Source organism: Zingiber officinale, chromosome 7B (genome assembly GCF_018446385.1).
Source record: "Zingiber officinale cultivar Zhangliang chromosome 7B, Zo_v1.1, whole genome shotgun sequence".
NCBI classification, from domain to species: domain Eukaryota; kingdom Viridiplantae; phylum Streptophyta; class Magnoliopsida; order Zingiberales; family Zingiberaceae; genus Zingiber; species Zingiber officinale.
In genome coordinates, this window is record NC_055999.1 from 49,388,920 (window position 1) to 49,408,585 (window position 19,666).

Genomic DNA, 19,666 nt, shown 5'->3' on the forward strand with positions numbered 1-19,666 from the left:
GAAGGAATATGACTCTTATGGAAATGGTTAGATCAATAATGAGTTATTCAGAATTACCAAATTTGTTTTGGGGATATGCTCTGGAAACAACGACGTACATTCTGAACTTCGTAGCTTCTAAGTCAGTACCCTCTACTCCCACAGAATTATGGAATGGACGTAAGCCTAGTTTGAAACATATTTGGATTTGGGGTAGTCCAGCATGTTGGATCGTGAATGTTCGATAAAGGGGGGGGGGGTGAATATCGATTTAAACAATTTCATAAAGAGTTTACGCAGCGGAAAAAGAATAAGCGAAAAGAGAGAGCAACGCTAACACAGTTCGATTTACTTGGTTCGGAGCCTGTGTTGACTCCTTCTCCAAGGCCCGCACACAAGGGTGCTTTCGATGGGCAATTCACTAGCAATTCGTAAATTATTACAAACTAAGTACAATTGCTTTAAAATAAAAGTATACCGACGAGAACAAGGAAATAAAAAGAAGAGTGTGTCGTCAAAAGAGTATCGCTGCATCGCAAGAGCACAGAAGAGCAGTTCTTGAGTTGTTTTGGGGCTTCAGCCTTGACCCTCATTATATAGGAGGTTCGGGGGCACCTGGAACCTTCAGGGCGCCCTAGTGTGACGTAGCTGACCCAACCAGGAGGCTCCACGTGGCGGTGATGCGAAGGTGATAAAAGTTCGCCTCCGGGCACCCGGGTACCGCCCGGGCGCCCGGACCATGTTTTTCAGCAGACTCCTTCCTGCAAGAAAAACGTTAGTCCGAGGCACTTATATACCCTGCAAAACAGATTATTAGCACAGTTTATAATTCAATAGAAAGAGTATGACTTAGATTCCGTCTTTCCGAGACCTGAATCTAGTCACGATCTCGACTTAGAGTTCCGAAATGGTTCTAAGTCGGATCAGCGCCTAAGTTCCCTTCCCGGGAACGCGTCCTCACAATCACTCCCCTCTAGTGACTTACCTTTACTTACCTGCCAGACATCCAGTCAGCCCTTCCACCCGTCTGGACTTCGCGCCAGCTATCCGGTCAGCCCATCGACCTAGTTGGACTTCGTGCCAAACATCCGATCAGCTCGTCGACCCATTTGGACTTCGTGCTAGCTATCCGGTCAGCCTATCGACCTAGCTGGGCTTCGTGCCAGACATCCGGTCAGCCCGTCGACCTGTCTGGACTTCTCCTGCACACTCGGTCAGAGTGTTAGATCAATAGTAAAACTAACTTAACCTATTTTGTCATTCATTAAAACCTGGGTTCGACCGTTAGTGCTAACCGCACCAACAATATCCCCCTTTTTGATGGAATGACAACTTGTTTAAGTTAGTGAAAAAATGTAAGTAAAACAAGCATTAACATGTTTTTAAGTTAGTTTTTTTATTTTCAATTTAGTTTTAGCTAACTTAACCACCTAACCTTCCCCCTTTGGCATTCATCAAACATGTACATAGATCAAATGATCATATTTATAGAGAGAGAGAGAGAGAAATTGCAAAAGGAATGCAGACTTTGTAAAAATTGCAAGCAATAACGTCAAGTTGACTTGGGGGAGTTTAGACCTTAAAACATAGATAATTTTTCTTAACTTTTGTAAAAATAACTAAGTCTTGAAAGGTAGCTAAGTTAGTGACATAACTTAGTAGTTTTGAAAGATAGCTAGTTTTTCAGCTATAAGTTCTAAAGGTTAATCTAGTTAAGTATAAGTTTAAAATTATATAAAGATAATGTTACAAAAGTTTCAAAATACTTTTGTAGGCCCAAAGGATTTTAAGTTTAAGTTCTATAATGTTATAAAGGTTCTATAAAGGAAAACCATCTTGGATTGTAAGTTCAAAATAGAGTTTAGAAATCCAACTAAGTAAAATCAGGTTTTTGGAAAATTCAATTTTCAAGACTCAGTTGATAGTAATTTGCAAAACTAGTTTTGTAAAATTTTCAATATCAACTTTTAAAATTACGTTGCACCCACTTTTCAAGACTAAGTTTGTAAAATTTAATTTTTAAATCCGATTTTAAGGCTTAGATTAACTTTAGATTTTTAAAGTTAAGTATGAGAGTTACTTTTTTTTTTCAAAAATAATTTTTACAGAAAAAAATTTCGAGACCAGAAAATAGTTTAGCTAAGTCCTCCCCCTGAACCCGACACTAGAACCACTGGCTAACCAGTTAGCTAGTTACTGACTATCAAAAGATAGCAGTTTTCACTTGGTTAGTCAGGTGAAGTCTAATTACCATCAGTTAGTGTTTGACTAAACTGAATAGCTTAACCTGATTAATGTTTGTTTTATATTTAACGTCCAGACTCATGTTGATGCACTAAAATAAACATCTTAAGTCCAGGCAATTGGCCTATGCATCTCACCCCTTTCTATGTTTGTCAAGCACAAGCAAGGTAAACCTAGGGTGTTGGTGAGATGCTCAAATACTAGCCCTAGGGGAACATGATTTCTAGGAAATTTTTCTAGTCTAAGGCTAAAACTGTTTTGAAATTCTACAAATAGGAAAATTTTGAAAACATACAAGTATTTTACCTTAGAATTTGAAAATATTTAATTTTGAAAATAGTTTTAAAATTCCTAATCTATTATGCACATCCCTAATTTTCAAAGTTACTGTATATTTAAGTGGGTGTAGTCCAGAATGTCATAACGCAATATCAAAGTCAAGGTACAATAATCATGATAAAATGTACATAGTGGTAGGGATGTCTGTCAAGATGAGGAGGGGTGTGATCTGGGTGGTCTGGCTTCGAAGGAACGGAAAATCTTGATCAACTCAGCATGACGTGTCCGAGCATCCTCTCGGGAACTGGATAGATCATGTCAAAGGTCCGAGATATCCTATCTCACGTCTTGTCTCAGGTCTGAAACCTCTTGCCGAAGACTCGTCATGGATAGCTTGAGTCTAGCAACTCGATCGCCTAGGGTGCGATGTGCAGGACGGGGTGCTCGGTCTGGAGGTGGAGCTGGTGCCGGAGCTGGAGCGTCATCGCCGAACAACGCAACCATAAACTCATTATGCTCTGCTGCCTCCTGGGCATCTAGGTCTGGCTGGTGCTGTGGCCCCCTCCACCAAGACATGATGCCATCATCCTCATCTACGTGGACACCCGCTAATGAGAAGCTCCTAGATCCTATGACGTCGAACTCAGTTATGGCCCGAACATTACCTTGGGTGACGTTAATCTGGCGGTGAGCAAAATATGCCGTCAAAATATGACAATATGGCATATGAACTCGAGCGCTGGTGACATATCCAGCTGCGTAGATAATGATCTGAAATATATGTAGATTAATATCTATATCTAATCTATGGGAAAGCGCGTATAAAAGAAAGGAATGGAATGGACGCATCATCGCTATGTCTCGAGTGGATAGTGGTAATATGCAGTAAACTAAGACCCTATAGAGTGCATAATCATGAACTCGAAGGCCAACTGACCTAAACATAGTGACGGTGGATACACGCTCCCCTCCGAAAAAATATGAATAAATCATATCCAGGGTGATGTGTGAGTAGGGATCACCAAATGGTAGATCCCTAGGGGGGTAACACTGAAAACGACACATAGATGGTCGTAATCCTAAAAAGTCCTGGATAATGGAAGGGGATAGTGTCATATCTGTACCGGCTACCCTAGTAACATAAGTGAGATCATCTACCCTAACTAAGTTATTATAGAATTCAGCACATAAATCTATGTTTATTGAATTGGTACAGTAAATAAGGTTCCATAAGTTATAGTGGTTAATAACCTCTATAACTGGAACACAAGAACGTAAGAAGAACGCTCTATCTAGACACTTAGTCCTAATAGCTACGTAAATGGTTGACTCAAACTTAACCCTAAGTTCATCAGTGGGGAACCTATGGTCTATACTGGCAGTCGAGGGCCCAACACCAGATCTAGAACGTTTTCTACCATAATAATTAAGAAGAAACTATAATAAGCATAACTCAACAAAATATTTAAGAGCTTAGGAGGAAAGGTTTTACCGAGGCATCGTGACAAGAATTTTTAGAGATGATGACTCCGGTTGATTTGTAGCAACGGAATAACCGTAGAATAAAATTTTAAATTTGATCACTCTCGCGATAAAGCTCAAAGCGAGCCTTAACAAAAGTGAAGGGAGGTGGTGCAAAAGCTGAAGCCGCCCCTGCCCCCCTATTTATAGGGGGGTCCGAGCGCCCGGACTTTTCCCGGGTGCCCGGGGTTGGCTGGGACGGGGCGCCCGAAGTCCCTTCCGGGCGCCCCGGAAGTGAATACCAGGGGCACCCGCCCTGGTTTCTGGCTTCGGGTTTTTTTTTTAAAGTTAAAGTATTTTTTTTAAAGTTAAAGTAAATCTTGTAAGTTAAAATAAATTTTTAAGTTAAAAAGAATTTAAGTTTAATTTTAAAATAAATTTAAGTTTAAATTTTAAAATAAATTTTTAAGTTAAAAAATTTAGGTTTAATTTAAAAATGAATTTACTTTTAATTTTTAAAATAAATTTAAGTTTAATTTTTGAAATAAATTTTTAAGTTAAAAAATTTAAGTTTAATTTTAAAATAAATTTAAGTTAAAATTTTGAAATAAATTTTTAAGTTAAAATTTAAGTTTAATTTTTAAAATAAATTTTTAAGTTAAAAAATTTAAGTTGAATTTTAAAATGAATTTAAGTTTAATTTTTAAAATAAATTTAAGTTTAATTTAAAATAAATTTGAAAGTTAAAAAATTAAGTTTAATTTTAAAATAAATTTAAGTTTAATTTTTAAAATAAATTTTTAAGTTAAAAAATTTAAGTTTAATTTTTAAAATAAATTTTTAAGTTAAAAAATTTAAGTTTAATTTTAAAATAAATTTAAGTTTAATTTTTAAAATAAATTTAAGTTTAATTTTTAAAATAAATTTAAGTTTAATTTTTAAAATAAATTTTTAATTTAAAAAATTTAAGTTTAATTTTAAAATAAATTTAAGTTTAATATTTAAAATAAAATTTTAAGTTAAAAAATTTAAGTTTAATTTTAAAATAAATTTAAGTTTAATTTTTAAAATAAATTTTTAAGTTAAAAAATTTAAGTTTAAAATAAATTTAAGTTTAATTTTTAAAATAAATTTTTAAGTTAAAAAATTTAAGTTTAATTTTAAAATAAATTTAAGTTTAATTTTTGAAATAAATTTTTAAGTTAAAAAATTTAAGTTTAATTTTAAAATAAATTTTTAAGTTAAAAAATTAAATTATTTTTTTTAAAAAATAAATGAATTTTTAAGTGAAAAAAAATTAAATGAATTTTTAAGTTAAAAAAAAATTAAGTTCAAATTTTAAAGATAAATTTAAGTTTAAAAATAAAATTAAGTTTACTTTAATTTAATTTTCTTTGAATCAATTTAATTTAATTTAATTTAATTTAATTTAATTTAATTTAATTTAATTTAATTTTGTCCTTAGTCATCTCACCCGATCTATGTTTTCAATCAGGGAATCCTATAATTTGTGAAATGAATTAGGTTCAATTTTAGGGTTTTGTTTTTAACTTGTGTTAGATTCATGTTTAGCTTTGTGTTTAATAGATAGGCATTCTCTGGATAAACTTCTGGGATATGGTGAGTCACTTGGACATCATTAGAGTAACCATGCTTTTGAGGTTTTCCAAATAGTCTTATCCACTGGACTTAGTACAAAGCCTTGGTCTAACTGGTTAGGATCCATAAAGGGTAGCTTCGGTCAGTTCCACTTAGCCAAATGCACCAGGTCGAAGCCATATCTTCCTAGACATGCATAGACTAAGCTTCCCTAATGTACTATCATCCAAAACTTCACCAGTACCATTTTTCAAGTTAAACTTGAGCCCCCTTCCTAATTGGTCATAAGTACTCTGCCGGGTAGATTAGTTTGGGTTACCCTTCCGGGTAGGTTAGTTTTGGAGGTACCAGCTATTTTGGAGCCTCCCCCTAAATTATTGGTCTTTTAATTTAATTTTTAGTTTTAGGTTTATGTATATTTCTTTTATAGTTATTTTACTTGATGATAGTCTATGTTTTGGTGAGTTTTAGTATACTTGGATTTTGAATTTTTTGTTCTAGGTTTGATTGACTTTATATAATATATTTTGTCTTTAGGTATGTAATAATGATTAAGTCCTACTTGCGTGGTTAAGCACGCTTTCGGAACCCAAGCTTTACTAGTTGGTTTGTGTTGGGTTATTAACGATTTAAATGTTTTGTTTGAACTTGACTGGTAGCCAAGTACAGTTTTGTTGTAAATAGCTTTTTGGTTATTTAAAATTAGATCTAAGTTTTTGGATCTCATTGTAAATTTTTCTAACATTCCTTTTAAATTGTTAATTTCTATTTTTAATGAGGAATTCACCTCCTCAAGTGTTAGATCTTGAGTTGGATTGTTATTCATGATTTGTTCCTTGAGATTTCGATTTTCTATAAGGAGCAATTCATTTTCTTTTTCAATTTTTATTAATTTATTATTTAAACACGAAATAATTTTAAAATTTTTTTTGTTCAAATTAAAGTATACCTCTTCGGGACCTTCGGAAATGAGTACAGACTCGTAGCTCGATTCGGGTTCGGACCTGTCTTCCGATTCATCCTCCGATTCTTCTTCGCGGGCCATTAGTGCAAGATGACTCTGGTGCTTCTGATCTTCGGCCTCCGATGTAACGCCCCGCCCCTTCCTGCTCAAGCTGACAGGGGTTACTTATATTTTCTTCTTAAAACAGCGGAAGTCTTGTATATAGTATATATATATATTTTTTATTTCTTTTAAAAACTTTTCCTTTACTTTTCAAATCATCATCACTAACTACTTATCATATAAAGTCACATAACATGCTTAACATAAATTTAAGCCATAATACTAATAAGCATGATGAAATGTCATGGAGTCATAAAAGAACGACATAAACATAATTCTTATTAACTAGAGCAGGTCTTTCTCTTTAGCCGAGTCACTACTACACACGTCCTTCTTGCCCCCTCCTGCTGCTCCCTTAGTACATCCATTCTTTGCCCTTATCTGTGGAACAAGGAAAGTAAGATATGAGCACATAAGGCTCAGTAAGATCCTTTCCTACTCACAAAAACCGTATAGCATAGCATAATCACCAAGGCATAAAGCATAAGGACAACTCATCATATCATATATAGAAGCATCATATCGTAATATAATCGTAAGGTATCATGGCATATCATAAAGTGCATCCTAGCTTAACATAATATAATCATAAGCATCATGGCTGATCCGGATGTAGTTTGGGACATGAAAGGAAATAAGGAGATGAGGGAGGGCATTTTCATCTTTTGGCGCATTTAGTGGTTTGAGTGCTTTTAAGCACTGTTCACAGTGCGAACCAGAGAGGGGGGGGGGCTCGTTTGACGCCGCCATCACCGCGGAGGGAAGCCGATTTCTTCCTCATGCTCTGGCGACACCCTCGCCGGCGCCGACGCCGGCACCGTTGGCCTCCTCCCTTTCTCTCTCTCTCTCTCTTTCTCTCCGCCGCCCACAGGACCAAGAGGAAGTTCATCTTCTTCGTCCTAGCATTCCTCACCAACGCCGCCGGCATGAGGGATCGACACCAACATCCACAGCTGCGCTCCGACCACGCTCTTACTTGTCTCCTCGTCGCAGCGGCCGACCATCACCGCCGGTGAGGCATGCCCCTAACTCTCCTTCCCGCCGAGCTATGGACGCCTCCTTTTCTTCAAGCCGCCGCACACCTTCTCCTTCCTCGCTGAAGGCCATGACCGCACACTACCGAGGTCGCCGCTGCATCTCTCTTCACTGATCTCCTTCACCGCCTCGCGCCCAAGGGGTGCTTTTGCTGCCTGCGGCTACATCCGGAGGGAAGCAAAGCTTCTTGATCCTTCGCTACTGCCGCCGGATAGATCCGCCGGCGACGAGGGGACCCCCTCCTCCCTTATCCTCCGACCTCGATGCCTCCCTCCGCCCCTGACGACGGTGGAGGTTGCCGTCTATGCCTCAAGCAGGCGTCCACGCCTCACGCCATAGCCACTGTTGATAGCCCAGCATAGCAGCCGCCGTTCCCGTCCGACTAGCCGCTGTCCGAATGCTTAGGTTTGCCTGCGTTAGCCTTCGAGTCGGGATAGAGCTCGGCCAGCGAGTCGAGGGGGTTCCGGCCATCGAGCCGTTGGGTTTTACTCTGTGCATCTTTATTATGATTATGAGCTATTTGTGCTATCTGGCCTGCGTGCCGTGTATCGACCTGCAAGCTGTTATGTCTCAGCTTACATGCCGCATTCCGGATCCAGGCTACATCGAATTCCGTGCCGCCACCATTAGATTTGACTTCTCAGCGGGTTCACACCCATCTACTTGTCACGACCGCGACGACTTGATCAACACCACGACCAGCTCACTCATCCATCCGAGGGCGCCCCCTGGGCCAGGGTAAGTTCTCGTACCCAGTATCTGTTCATTTTATTGCTATACTATTATGCAGTTACTTATATGTCTGTGGGATTCACCTCGAGCACCGAGGTACCAGAGACCGGGGGAACCTGACGATCTGGTCAACGCAGCGGACAGATCATCAACCGGGTCATGGGGATGCGGTCAACCTTCCAGACCGTCACACCGGCAGGTTCATTTTCTCAGCTTCCAGACAGGATCAAATTGGCGCCGCGTGAAGATGGACGACGCCGGAGAGTTCTGCTATCCTCATGACCTAGGTCAGTTTTCCATTATCTCTCGATTAGTTATATGATCGTATTATTTCTTGAGTCAGGGTGTCGATCGGTAGGGAGGTTTATATTCGAGCTCTGCTCAAGACAAAGGCCCCCATGCCGATCGGAGGTTTATATCGAGCTACTGCTCGAAGGCGAAAGCCCGTGCGATCGGGAGGTTTATATCCGAGCTGGGGTCGAAGGCCCCGTGTCGATCGGTAGAGGTTTATATCCGAGCTCCCCGAGCCGATCGGCTAGGAGGTTTATATCCGAGCTACAAGCTTGAAGATGAAGGCCCCGTGTCGATCGGGAGGTTTATATCCGAGCCACGGGCTCGAAGGCGAAGACCCTGTACCGATCGACCGGTCGAGCCGTTCGGCCGGAGGTTTATATCCGAGGCTCGAGCGAAACCCCGTGTCGATCGGTAGGAGATTTATATCGAGGGCTCGACGAAGGCCCCGTGCTGATCGTTCGGGAGGTTTATATCCGAGCTCGGGCGGCCCCGTGTCGATCGGAGGTTTATATCGAGCCACGAGCTCGACGGGCCCCGTGCCGATCGGTAGGAGGTTTATATCGAGCTACGGTGGAAGATGAAGGCCCCGTGCCGATCGGTAGGGAGGTTTATATCCGAGCTCTGGGCTCGAGCGAAGGCCCGTGTCGATCGGTAGGAGGTTTATATCCGAGCTGCTCGAGGGCTCGGTGAACCCCAGGCCGGCGGGAGGATTATATCTGAGCCGGGGCTCGATGGCGAAATCCCAGAGCGAGCGGTAGGAGGATTATATCTGAGCCGGGGCTCGATGGCGAAACCCGTGCCGATCGGCCGAGGTTTATATCTGAGCCGTGGGCGCTACGGGCTCGATGGCGAACCCCGGCCGACCAGGAGGATTATATCTGACTAGGGGCTCGATGGCGAAGACCCCAGGCCGAGCAACCAGGAGGATTATATCTGAGCCGGGTCTCGATGGCGAAGACCCCGTGGCGGTAGGAGGATTATATCTGAGCCGGGGGCTCGATGGCGAACCCCGAGCCGGCCAGGAGGATTATATCTGAGCTCGGGTTGCTACGGGCTCGATGGCGAAACCGGCAGTGGCGGAGGATTATATCTGAGCGGGGCTCGATGGCGCTCCCGGCCGGCAGGAGTATTATATTCAGCGATCATCACGGTTTCGGACGGTTCCGACCACATCATATATCTATATCCCCGTTCGGGGTTGAGCTCACTGCTCATGGACGATTCATGATCATCTATCTCCCGTTCGGGTCGGCGATCGTCGCGGCGGTATCTATTCTTCCGATCGACATCATTCGATCGCGCTTGTATCGTCCGCCCGGCATTTAACCGACCGATCGACATCATTCCGGTCGTACGCGCGGTATCGTCCGCCCGGCATTTATCCGACCGATCGACATCATTCAGGTCGCACGCGCGGTATCGTCTGCCCGGCATTTATCCGACCGATCGACATCATTCCGGTCGCACGCGCGGTATCGTCCGCCCGACATTTAACCGACCGATCGACATCATTTCGATCGCTCGCACGACAGCGTCCGTCTATCCATCCGATCGGCATCATTTCGATCGCTCGCACGACAGCGTCCGTCTATCCATCCGATCGGCATCATTTCGATCGCCCGCACGACAGCGTCCATCTAGCATCTATCCATCCGATCGATAGCACTTCGATCGTCCGGTCAGTATCTTCGCGGCTGCGCACTCGGCATTAGTCCGATTGCAGACATGGTCCGCTCGGTATCGTTACCATCTCCTACGACATCACTATTATAGCGACCGCTCGAGCGACATTATATTATTGGTTCAGTGGTTTGACTTTGACATCGAGAGCTGTTCAATTCTTTGCAATAGACTGTCCAGTCAGTCGGACTCACGCCTCCTTCGACTAGACTTGAAGGGGAGGCTTGTGATCCGGATGTAGTTTGGGACATGAAAGGAAATAAGGAGATGAGGGAGGGCATTTTCTGTTGGAGCAATCCCAATGGTCTGCGGGACCATGTGTTTTGGTGTTTGGGCAAAGGGTTTAAGTTAGGATTACCCTCGTTATTTGATATGTGTACTTGAGTTGTGCAGGACTGCAGGTGACACATGTGACTCAGGTTGACGGCTTCGGGTCCGGTGAAGGATGAAGCATCCGAGGGACCGTGGACAAGGCAGCGAGGACAAGGGCTGAGGAAGCAACTTCGAGGAGATGACACTGCGGGCTTGGATGCTTCCGAGGGACGAGAGCCAAAGGAAGTAAGCTTGAAGGCAAGAGGTCAAGGCTGCAAAAGAAGAGTCAAGTGAGTCGTGAGGGTACGAGTGCATGAGATATTGTACTCGGAGTAAAATCCTAGTTTTAGGGTTTTACTGTAGCAGTTACTGTAGTAGTACTGTAGCAATTATGATAGCCGTTGGGCTGGCACCAGTCGACTGGTGCAAGGACCAGTCGACTGGTGCAAGGACCAGTCGACTGGTAACGGGCAAATCAGGTTCTGATTTGTTCCAAGCTCTATAAGAAGGAGCTTGGTATGGCCGGCCAAGGCGACGAAATTAGACTTGGTTAAAGCCTAATTAGTAGTCACCAAAGTGCTCAAGGTTCCCTTGTGTCCAAGTGTTGTTAGTGAGTGTTGTGGTGAGGTTTCTCCACCCACAAGGAGGTTGAGCTAGCCGGAGTTTCCGGGGACTAATCCACCGACGGATTGAGGGATCGTCCACCTTACGGACAGCCGTGGAGTAGGAGCATCATCTCCGAACCACGTTACATCGAACGTGTTAGCGGTTTGGTTTGCATTTCCTTTCTTTGTCTTGTATTTAGTTTAGCTTGTTTGTTTTTATTTGTATTCCGCTGCGCAAGCTAACAATAGTGTAGGAAGCGAGTGATTTGGGGGTGCCGTCTATCCAACCCCCCTTCAAGCCGGCCGCAAGATCCTCCATCAAGTGGTATCAGAGCGAGGACGCTCTCCGTTGGACTAACCGCCAAGGAAGCACAAGATGGCCGGGTCTATTGTCCCTCCAAAATTTGAAGGAGGAAGCTTTGGGGACATCACATATTGGATGATGAGGATGGAGGTTTTCTTCAACGCGGATTGGGACACCATGATGGTGGTCAAAGAACCGTTTGAAGTCCCGAAAGACAAGAAAGGGAAAAGACTCCAACCACGACGTTGGACGGAAGAGCAAACCACACGATCGGAGGCAAATTCAAAGGTAATATCAATGTTGATTGAAATTTTGCCTTCTAACATGATAAGTGGTGTAGGTGAATATAAGAACGCCCATGATTTGTGGAGCAAATTGAAGATGGTTCTACGGGAAGAACCTAAACCTACACAAGAAGAAGAGGAACCCAAGGAGATGGGTTTAATTGCTCAAGTTGAGGAGGAGCAAACGGAAGTTGAGTCACACTCAACATCCGAGGAGGAGAAGGAAGATGAGGCATCATCAACATCCTCAAGGGTTGAAGAAGAGTCCAAGATGAATGAAGAAGAAATCTTGGAAGAAGTCAACCTAGTGAGCACCTCCACCGAAGCAAATTCAAAAATTCACATTGTGTGCTTCGGGTGCAATGAGAAGGGACACTACAAGAGTAGGTGTCCATTGGGTAAGAAGAAGGTAACTTCTAAACCCAATCAAGTTATTTTAGACACTAACAAGGGTTGTAGGAATGAAGAAGCCCAAAGAAGGAAAATGCGCATTATATGCTTCACGTGTGGAGAGAAGGGCCACTACCACACAAAATGCCCCAAGAAGGGAGAGATCAAGAAGCTAGCGCATTTAAAGAAGTGGGAGAAGAATAAGAAAATCTCAAGTCAAGGGGGAGCTTCAAGGGTAAGGGAGGTATACCCTAAGTTGAATTGTAATTCAAATTCTTATATTCCCATGCATGCTAGGAAAAATAATGATAATCATTATATAGCAATGAAGAATTTTGGATTTAGATATCATGATAGGAATAAGGTAAATGCTAGAGATAACCCTAGGAGACCTATGCATGATAACTCTAAAAATGTTAGACCTAAGGAGACCCAAGGCATTAATCCCAAGAAGGGGAGACATATGCCTAGAAAGGGTAGGTCTAGGAATGTCCATGGTGGACATGTTGACTCTAGGGTTAGGAACCTAGAGAGGGAGAATCAAGCTTTGAAGTTAAAGCTTGATAATTTGGAGAAATTCCTTAAGAGATTCACTATTGGATCTAAAGGATTGAATATGGTGTTGGGTAGTCAAAGACCCAACAATGATAGATCGGGTTTGGGATACCGATCTAGCACCTCCAAGGCCAAGGAGAGACCATGTGCTAGGGTGGCACATGATAAGGGCAAGGGAGAGTCATCCAAGGCCAATAAAAAGAAATATGCTAGGGTTGCATATGATTATGGCAAGGATGATGTGTCCAAGGTCAAGAAGATAAGGAGATCTTCTAAGGGACATCATTGTGGTTTGGTCACAATAGATGAGTCACCTAGGGAGGTGACTAAGGTAAAGAGCTCTAGGGGGAGCTCCAAGAGTCAAATTGGGACCCATGGCCAATGGATCTCAAGTGGGTACTACTTGGGAGTCTAGAGGAGCCATGGAGTGTGCCAAATAGTTTAGAGACGTACTTGAGTCTCAAAACTAGGGTTTTGGCACAATTGGATTGTGTTTCATGCAAGAAATATGACAATTGGGGTCATATTGCATGATAATTGGTTTTAGATGTATAGATGCCATATAAACCAATGCTAGGGATGCATTGTGGGTTGGTATGGGCAAAAATATCAAGAGGAAGCCAAAACTAGGACTTTAGGTCAAGGTTCAATTGAACCATTTAGCTAGTTTTGGATTTTGTGTCAATCTTGGGTTTGATGATAGATACATTTTGTAATGTATTTTTCCCAAGTAGACAAGGGTACAATAGACCTCTCCACAAAATTTGGGAATTTTTGGAGGTCTAGGGAATTACTGGTGCATTTCTGAAGTTGGCCTGAAAAGGCTGATTTTTTCAGAAATAGGGTACCAATCGACTGGTGAAGATACCAGTCGACTGGTAACAGTATTTTTGAGCACAGAATGTCTCTGTAAGCTCATTTTGTCGATACCAGTCGACTGGTGATGATACCAGTCGACTGGTAACAGTAGATTTCGACCACAGAATGCTTCTGTAAGGTTGTGTCGAAGGGGGCAGTCGACTGGCACTTGGGGCAGTCGACTGATACCAGCCTGAAAGTGTTTTTCAGTGTTGATCTTGACCATGTCAACTCGCTTAGATGTATGGGATCCATGGGGGATAAATACATGAGTTTAGGGTCAGTTTGGATGATAAGTTTTCAACAATTGGGATATTGTTGGAGAACTTTTTGGATGTTAGGCAAAGGGGGAGAAGTAAGGTTTAGTTGGAAAAACCTTAGTCCTTTTGCGTAGGGGGAGCCTTGTAATAGGTTCTTAAATATCCCTGTGATAAAATCCTAGCTCATTGAGGAGCTTAGGTGTAGGGGGAGCCTTGGGATAGGTTCCAATGCATGGTGCATTTTGATTCGGCGGTTGCCAAGTGTGTAGCCTTGGCAACGTAAGTCCATTTGGCGGTGTAAGTCCAAGTGTGTAGCCTTGGCATCGTAACTCCATTCGGCGGTTGCCAAGTGTGTAGCCTTGGCAACGTAAGTCCATTCGGCGGAATAAGTCCAAGTGTGTAGCCTTGGCATCGTAAGTCCATTGTTTTTAGCATGTTTATTTGCTATATGTTTTCCCTAACTTAAACGTATTGCCAAACACCAAAAAGGGGGAGATTGTTGGAGCAATCCCAATGGTCCGCGGGACCATGTGTTTTGGTGTTTGGGCAAAGGGTTTAAGTTAGGATTACCCTCGTTATTTGATATGTGTACTTGAGTTGTGCAGGACTGCAGGTGACACATGTGACTCAGGTTGACGGCTTCGGGTCCGGTGAAGGATGAAGCATCCGAGGGACCGTGGACAAGGCAGCGAGGACAAGGGCTGAGGGAAGCAACTTCGAGGCATACGCGAAGGATGACATTGGGGACGAGCCGCGGGCTTGGATGCATCCGAGGGACGAGAGCCAAAGGAAGTAAGCTTGAAGGCAAGAGGTCAAGGCTGCAAAAGAAGAGTCAAGTGAGTCGTGAGGGTACGAGTGCATGAGATATTGTACTCGGAGTAAAATCCTAGTTTTAGAGTTTTACTGTAGCGGCACTGTAGCAGTTACTGTAGCGCACTGTAGCAGTCGACTGGTGTATGGACAAGTCGACTGATGCACTGTAGCAGAGAGCCGTTGAGATAGCCGTTGGGCTGACATCAGTTGACTGGTGCAAGGACCAGCACCAGTCGACTGGTAACGGGCAAATCAGGTTCTGATTTGTTCCAAGCTCTATAAGAAGGAGCTTGGTATGGCCGGCCAAGGCGACGAAATTAGACTTGGTTAAAGCCTAATTAGTAGTCACCAAAGTGCTCAAGGTTCCCTTGTGTCCAAGTGTTGTTGGTGAGTGTTGTGGTGAGGTTTCTCCACCCACAAGGAGGTTGAGCTAGCCGGAGTTTCCGGGGACTAATCCACCGACGAATTGAGGGATCGTCCACCTTACGGACAGCCGTGGAGTAGGAGCATCATCTCCGAACCACGTTACATCGAACGTGTTAGTGGTTTGGTTTGCATTTCCTTTCTTTGTCTTGTATTTAGTTTAGCTTGTTTGTTTTTATTTGTATTCCGCTGCGCAAGCTAACAATAGTGTAGGAAGCTAGTGATTTGGGGGTGCCGTCTATCCAACCCCCTTTCAAGCCGGCCGCAAGATCCTCCAACATTTTCGTCTTTTGGCGCATTTAGGGGTTTGAGTGCTTTTAAGCACTGTTCATAGTGCGAACCAGAGAGGGGGGGGGGGGGCTCGTTTGACGCCGCCATCACCGCGGAGGGAAGCCGATTTCTTCCTCATGCTCTGGCGACACCCTCGCCGGCGCCGACGCCGGCGCCGTTGGCCTCCTCCCTTTCTCTCTCTCTCTCTCTTTCTCTCCGCCGCCCACAGGACCAAGAGGAAGTTCATCTTCTTCGTCCTAGCAATCCTCACCAACGCCGCCGGCATGAGGGATCGACACCAGCATCCACAGCTGCGCTCCGACCACGCTCTTACTTGTCTCCTCGTCGCAGCGGCCGACCATCACCGCCGGTGAGGCATGCCCCTAACTCTCCTTCCCGCCGAGCTATGGACGCCTCCTTTTCTTCAAGCCGCCGCACACCTTCTCCTTCCTCGCTGAAGGCCATGACCGCACACTGCCGAGGTCGCCGCTGCATCTCTCTTCACTGATCTCCTTCGCCGCCTCGTGCCCAAGGGGTGCTTTTGCTGCCTGCGGCTACATCCGGAGGGAAGCAAAGCTTCTTGATCCTTCGCTACTGCCGCCGGATAGATCCGCCGGCGATGAGGGGACCCCCTCCTCCCTTATCCTCCGACCTCGATGCCTCCCTCCGCCCCTGACGACGGTGGAGGTTGCCGTCTATGCCTCAAGCAGGCGTCCACGCCTCACGCCATAGCCACTGTTGATAGCCCAGCATAGCAGCCGCCGTTCCCGTCCGACTAGCCGCTGTCCGAATGCTTAGGTTTGCCTGCGTTAGCCTTCGAGCCGAGGGGGTTCCGGCCATCGAGCCGTTGGGTTTTACTCTGTGCATCTTTATTATGATTATGAGCTATTTGTGCTATCCGGCCTGCGTGCCGCGTATCGGCCTGCAAGCCGTTATGTCTCAGCTTACATGCCGCATTCCGGATCCAGGCTGCATCGGATTCCGTGCCGCCACCATTAGATTTGACTTCTCAGCGGGTTCACACCCATCTACTTGTCACGACCGTGACGACTTGATCAACACCACGACCAGCTCACTCATCCATCCGAGGGCGCCCCCTGGGCCAGGGTAAGTTCTCGTACCCAGTATCTGTTCATTTTATTGCTATACTATTATGCGGTTACTTATATGTCTGTGGGATTCGCCTTGAGCATCGAGGTACCAGAGACCGGGGGAACTCGGTCGCTGGATACAGGTACAGTTGACCGGAGGAGGACTTCTGACGATCTGGTCAACGCAGCGGGCAGATCATCAACCGGGTCATGGGGATGCGGTCAACCTTCCAGACACGTCACACCGGTAGGTTCGTTTTCTCAGCTTCCAGACAGGATCAATGGCATATCATGGTATAATCATAAAGTACATCCTAGCATAACATACATAATCATAAGTATCATGGCATATCATAACATAATCATAAAGTGCTATGCGAGATGACTTTCAAAAACATGTATCATGAAAAATATATGCAACATGTCTTTTGCAAACTTATTACATACATACTTAAACATAATCTCAACATGATTAGGGCCCCGGCTTGTACCACATACATAAATGCGCGCGTCCTATGTAGGTCCAAGGTAGCAAGTCTTGAACCCTACAAGGCATACATACTAGGCCCGTTTCTTAGTCCATCGACCTAGGGGCACTTAGGAGCACATCCCTAACGAGGCCCGTTTCTTAGTCCATCGACCCCGGGGCGCTTATGGAGTCCACCCTTGGTATAAGCCATATAAAGTAAAGTAGCATGTCATACATATCATGGTTCTTATTATTTCATGCACATCATATTTCTTATCATATCATACCATACAAAATTTGGGCACACAGCTCATCATAATAGCATGTATAATTTGGGCACACAACACATCATAAATACATGCATAGTTTGGGCACACAGCTCATCATAAAAGGATGCATAATTTGGGCACACAGCACATCATAAATACATGCATAGTTTGGGCACACAGCTCATCATAAAAACATGCATAATTTGGGCACACAGCTCATCATAAATAGCATGCATAACTTGGGCACACAGCACATCATAAGGGATTATCAACATGCATAGATCATAAGTATACATAAACATAGAAGCATAGCAAGCTCTTACCACATCATAAAATATTGCATGTGAGATACATGGGAATCATATTTAGGTCTCTAACCCTAATATCATATAGTGGCCGAAACATATAGTTGTGACTTAGGTTAAAAATCAACATACAAGCATGTGAACCCTAGACCAATATTGTATCATGTATCACAATAACCATCATGAGCATGCTTAGTTTAGGTTCTAGGTTTCCTAAGCTTAGAAATCTTGTCATGGCCGAATCTCATCAAGCATTACATTGGGTAAAAAGCAACATACAAGCATGTGAACCCTAAACCAATATCATATCATATACCATAAGGAACATCATAAGCATGTTTGGGTTAGGTTCTAGGTTTCCTAAGCTTATAAACTTATTATGGCCGAATCTTATCAAGCATCACATTGGGTTAAAATCAACATTCAAGCATGTGAACCCTAAACCAATTTCATAGCAAATATTACAAGGAACATCATGAGCATAATTAGGTTGGGTTCTAAGTTTCCTAGGCCCTTAAACTTGTTGTGGCCGAAACTTGTAAGGCTTGGAACTAGGTTTCAAGTGTCATAAAAGCATGGGAACCCTAACCAATTTCATAGCAATTATTACAAGGAACAACATGAGCATAATTAGGTTAGGTTCTAAGTTTCCTAGGCCCTTAAACTTGTTGTGGCCGAAACTTGTAAGGCTTGGAACTAGGTTTCAAGTGTCATAAAAGTATGGGAACCCTAACCAATTTCATAGCAATTATTACAAGGAACAACATGAGCATAATTAGGTTAGGTTCTAAGTTTCCTAGGCCCTTAAACTTGTTGTGGCCGAAACTTGTAAGGCTTGGAACTAGGTTTCAAGTGTCATAAAAGCATGGGAACCCTAACCAATTTCATAGCAATTATTACAAGGAACAACATGAGCATAATTAGGTTAGGTTCTAAGTTTCCTAGGCCCTTAAACTTGTTGTGGCCGAAAGTTCATGAAGCATGAAATAAGGTTCCACTCAACATACAAGCATGAGAAAAAAAGTCATGTTACTTTATATTCTATCATAAAGAAAAATTATAGCATGCTTGTTTTAGGTTTTAAGTTCTCCTAGGCCCTTAATCTTGTCTTGGCCGAAAGTTTAAAGAGAGAAAATTCAAATTCTAAGCAACATACAAGTAGGAGAATACTAAGCAAAGCTCTTATCAAGGGTTCATATCATAAGAACAACATGGTGAGCATATTTAGGGCCTAATCTTTTCTAGGGTCCCTCTTCTTGTTGGCCGAACTTACCATGGGTCACCCCTTATGTTTTTAGAAATCTATTTTCATAAATGAAAGCACCTATGAACTACTTGTACCACAGGTGAGGGGATACTTACATCCTTTCGCTTGTGGTTTTTCTTAAGGAAAAAGGTACCCTAGGTGCAAAGGAAAGAGAGAGCTTCTTCTTCTTGCACCTCCTTTTGTTTCTCTTGCTTGGAAGGGGTAGATCTTGAAGGCTTCTTCTCGTAAATTAGTTTTCTTGGAGAGGAAACTTAGCTTAGCTTTTGGAATAAGGAGAGGGAGGGGCTCTTGGTTTCGGTGGAGAATGAAGAAGGAGAAGGAAGGAGGAAGAAGAAGAATTAAATCCCTTGTTTTTCTTCTCCCAATCCTATTTATTCCTATGTAAATGAAGCATGTCTTCATTCATTACCTCAACTCCTCTTTTCCCTCATTCCTTTAATCCCACGAAAATAGAGAGAGGGAGGGAAGTAGGCAATTTATCTTTTGCTTGCTTCTTCTCTTAACCAAGAGGAAGAGGAGGTAAGCAACTTGGTTTTCTCTTGCTCTTTTGCTTAGTTTTCTTTTATTTTATTCTCACCTTTAACTAAATTTTCATTCCTTTCTATCCATATATTATTCATTATTCTAGTGGTTATCATACATCAATTTATCTCTATTATTTGTGGGAGGTTCAAGGTTCAATCCTTGACCTCACCTCTTCTTATTCTATTTTGGTTTCTATTTTCCCTTTTCTCTTATTCTTTTTATTTCTATGCTCTAAAGAAAAATAACACCCATATACTTATCTTATAATTTCGTGGGTGTTACATCCGACTCGTCCGA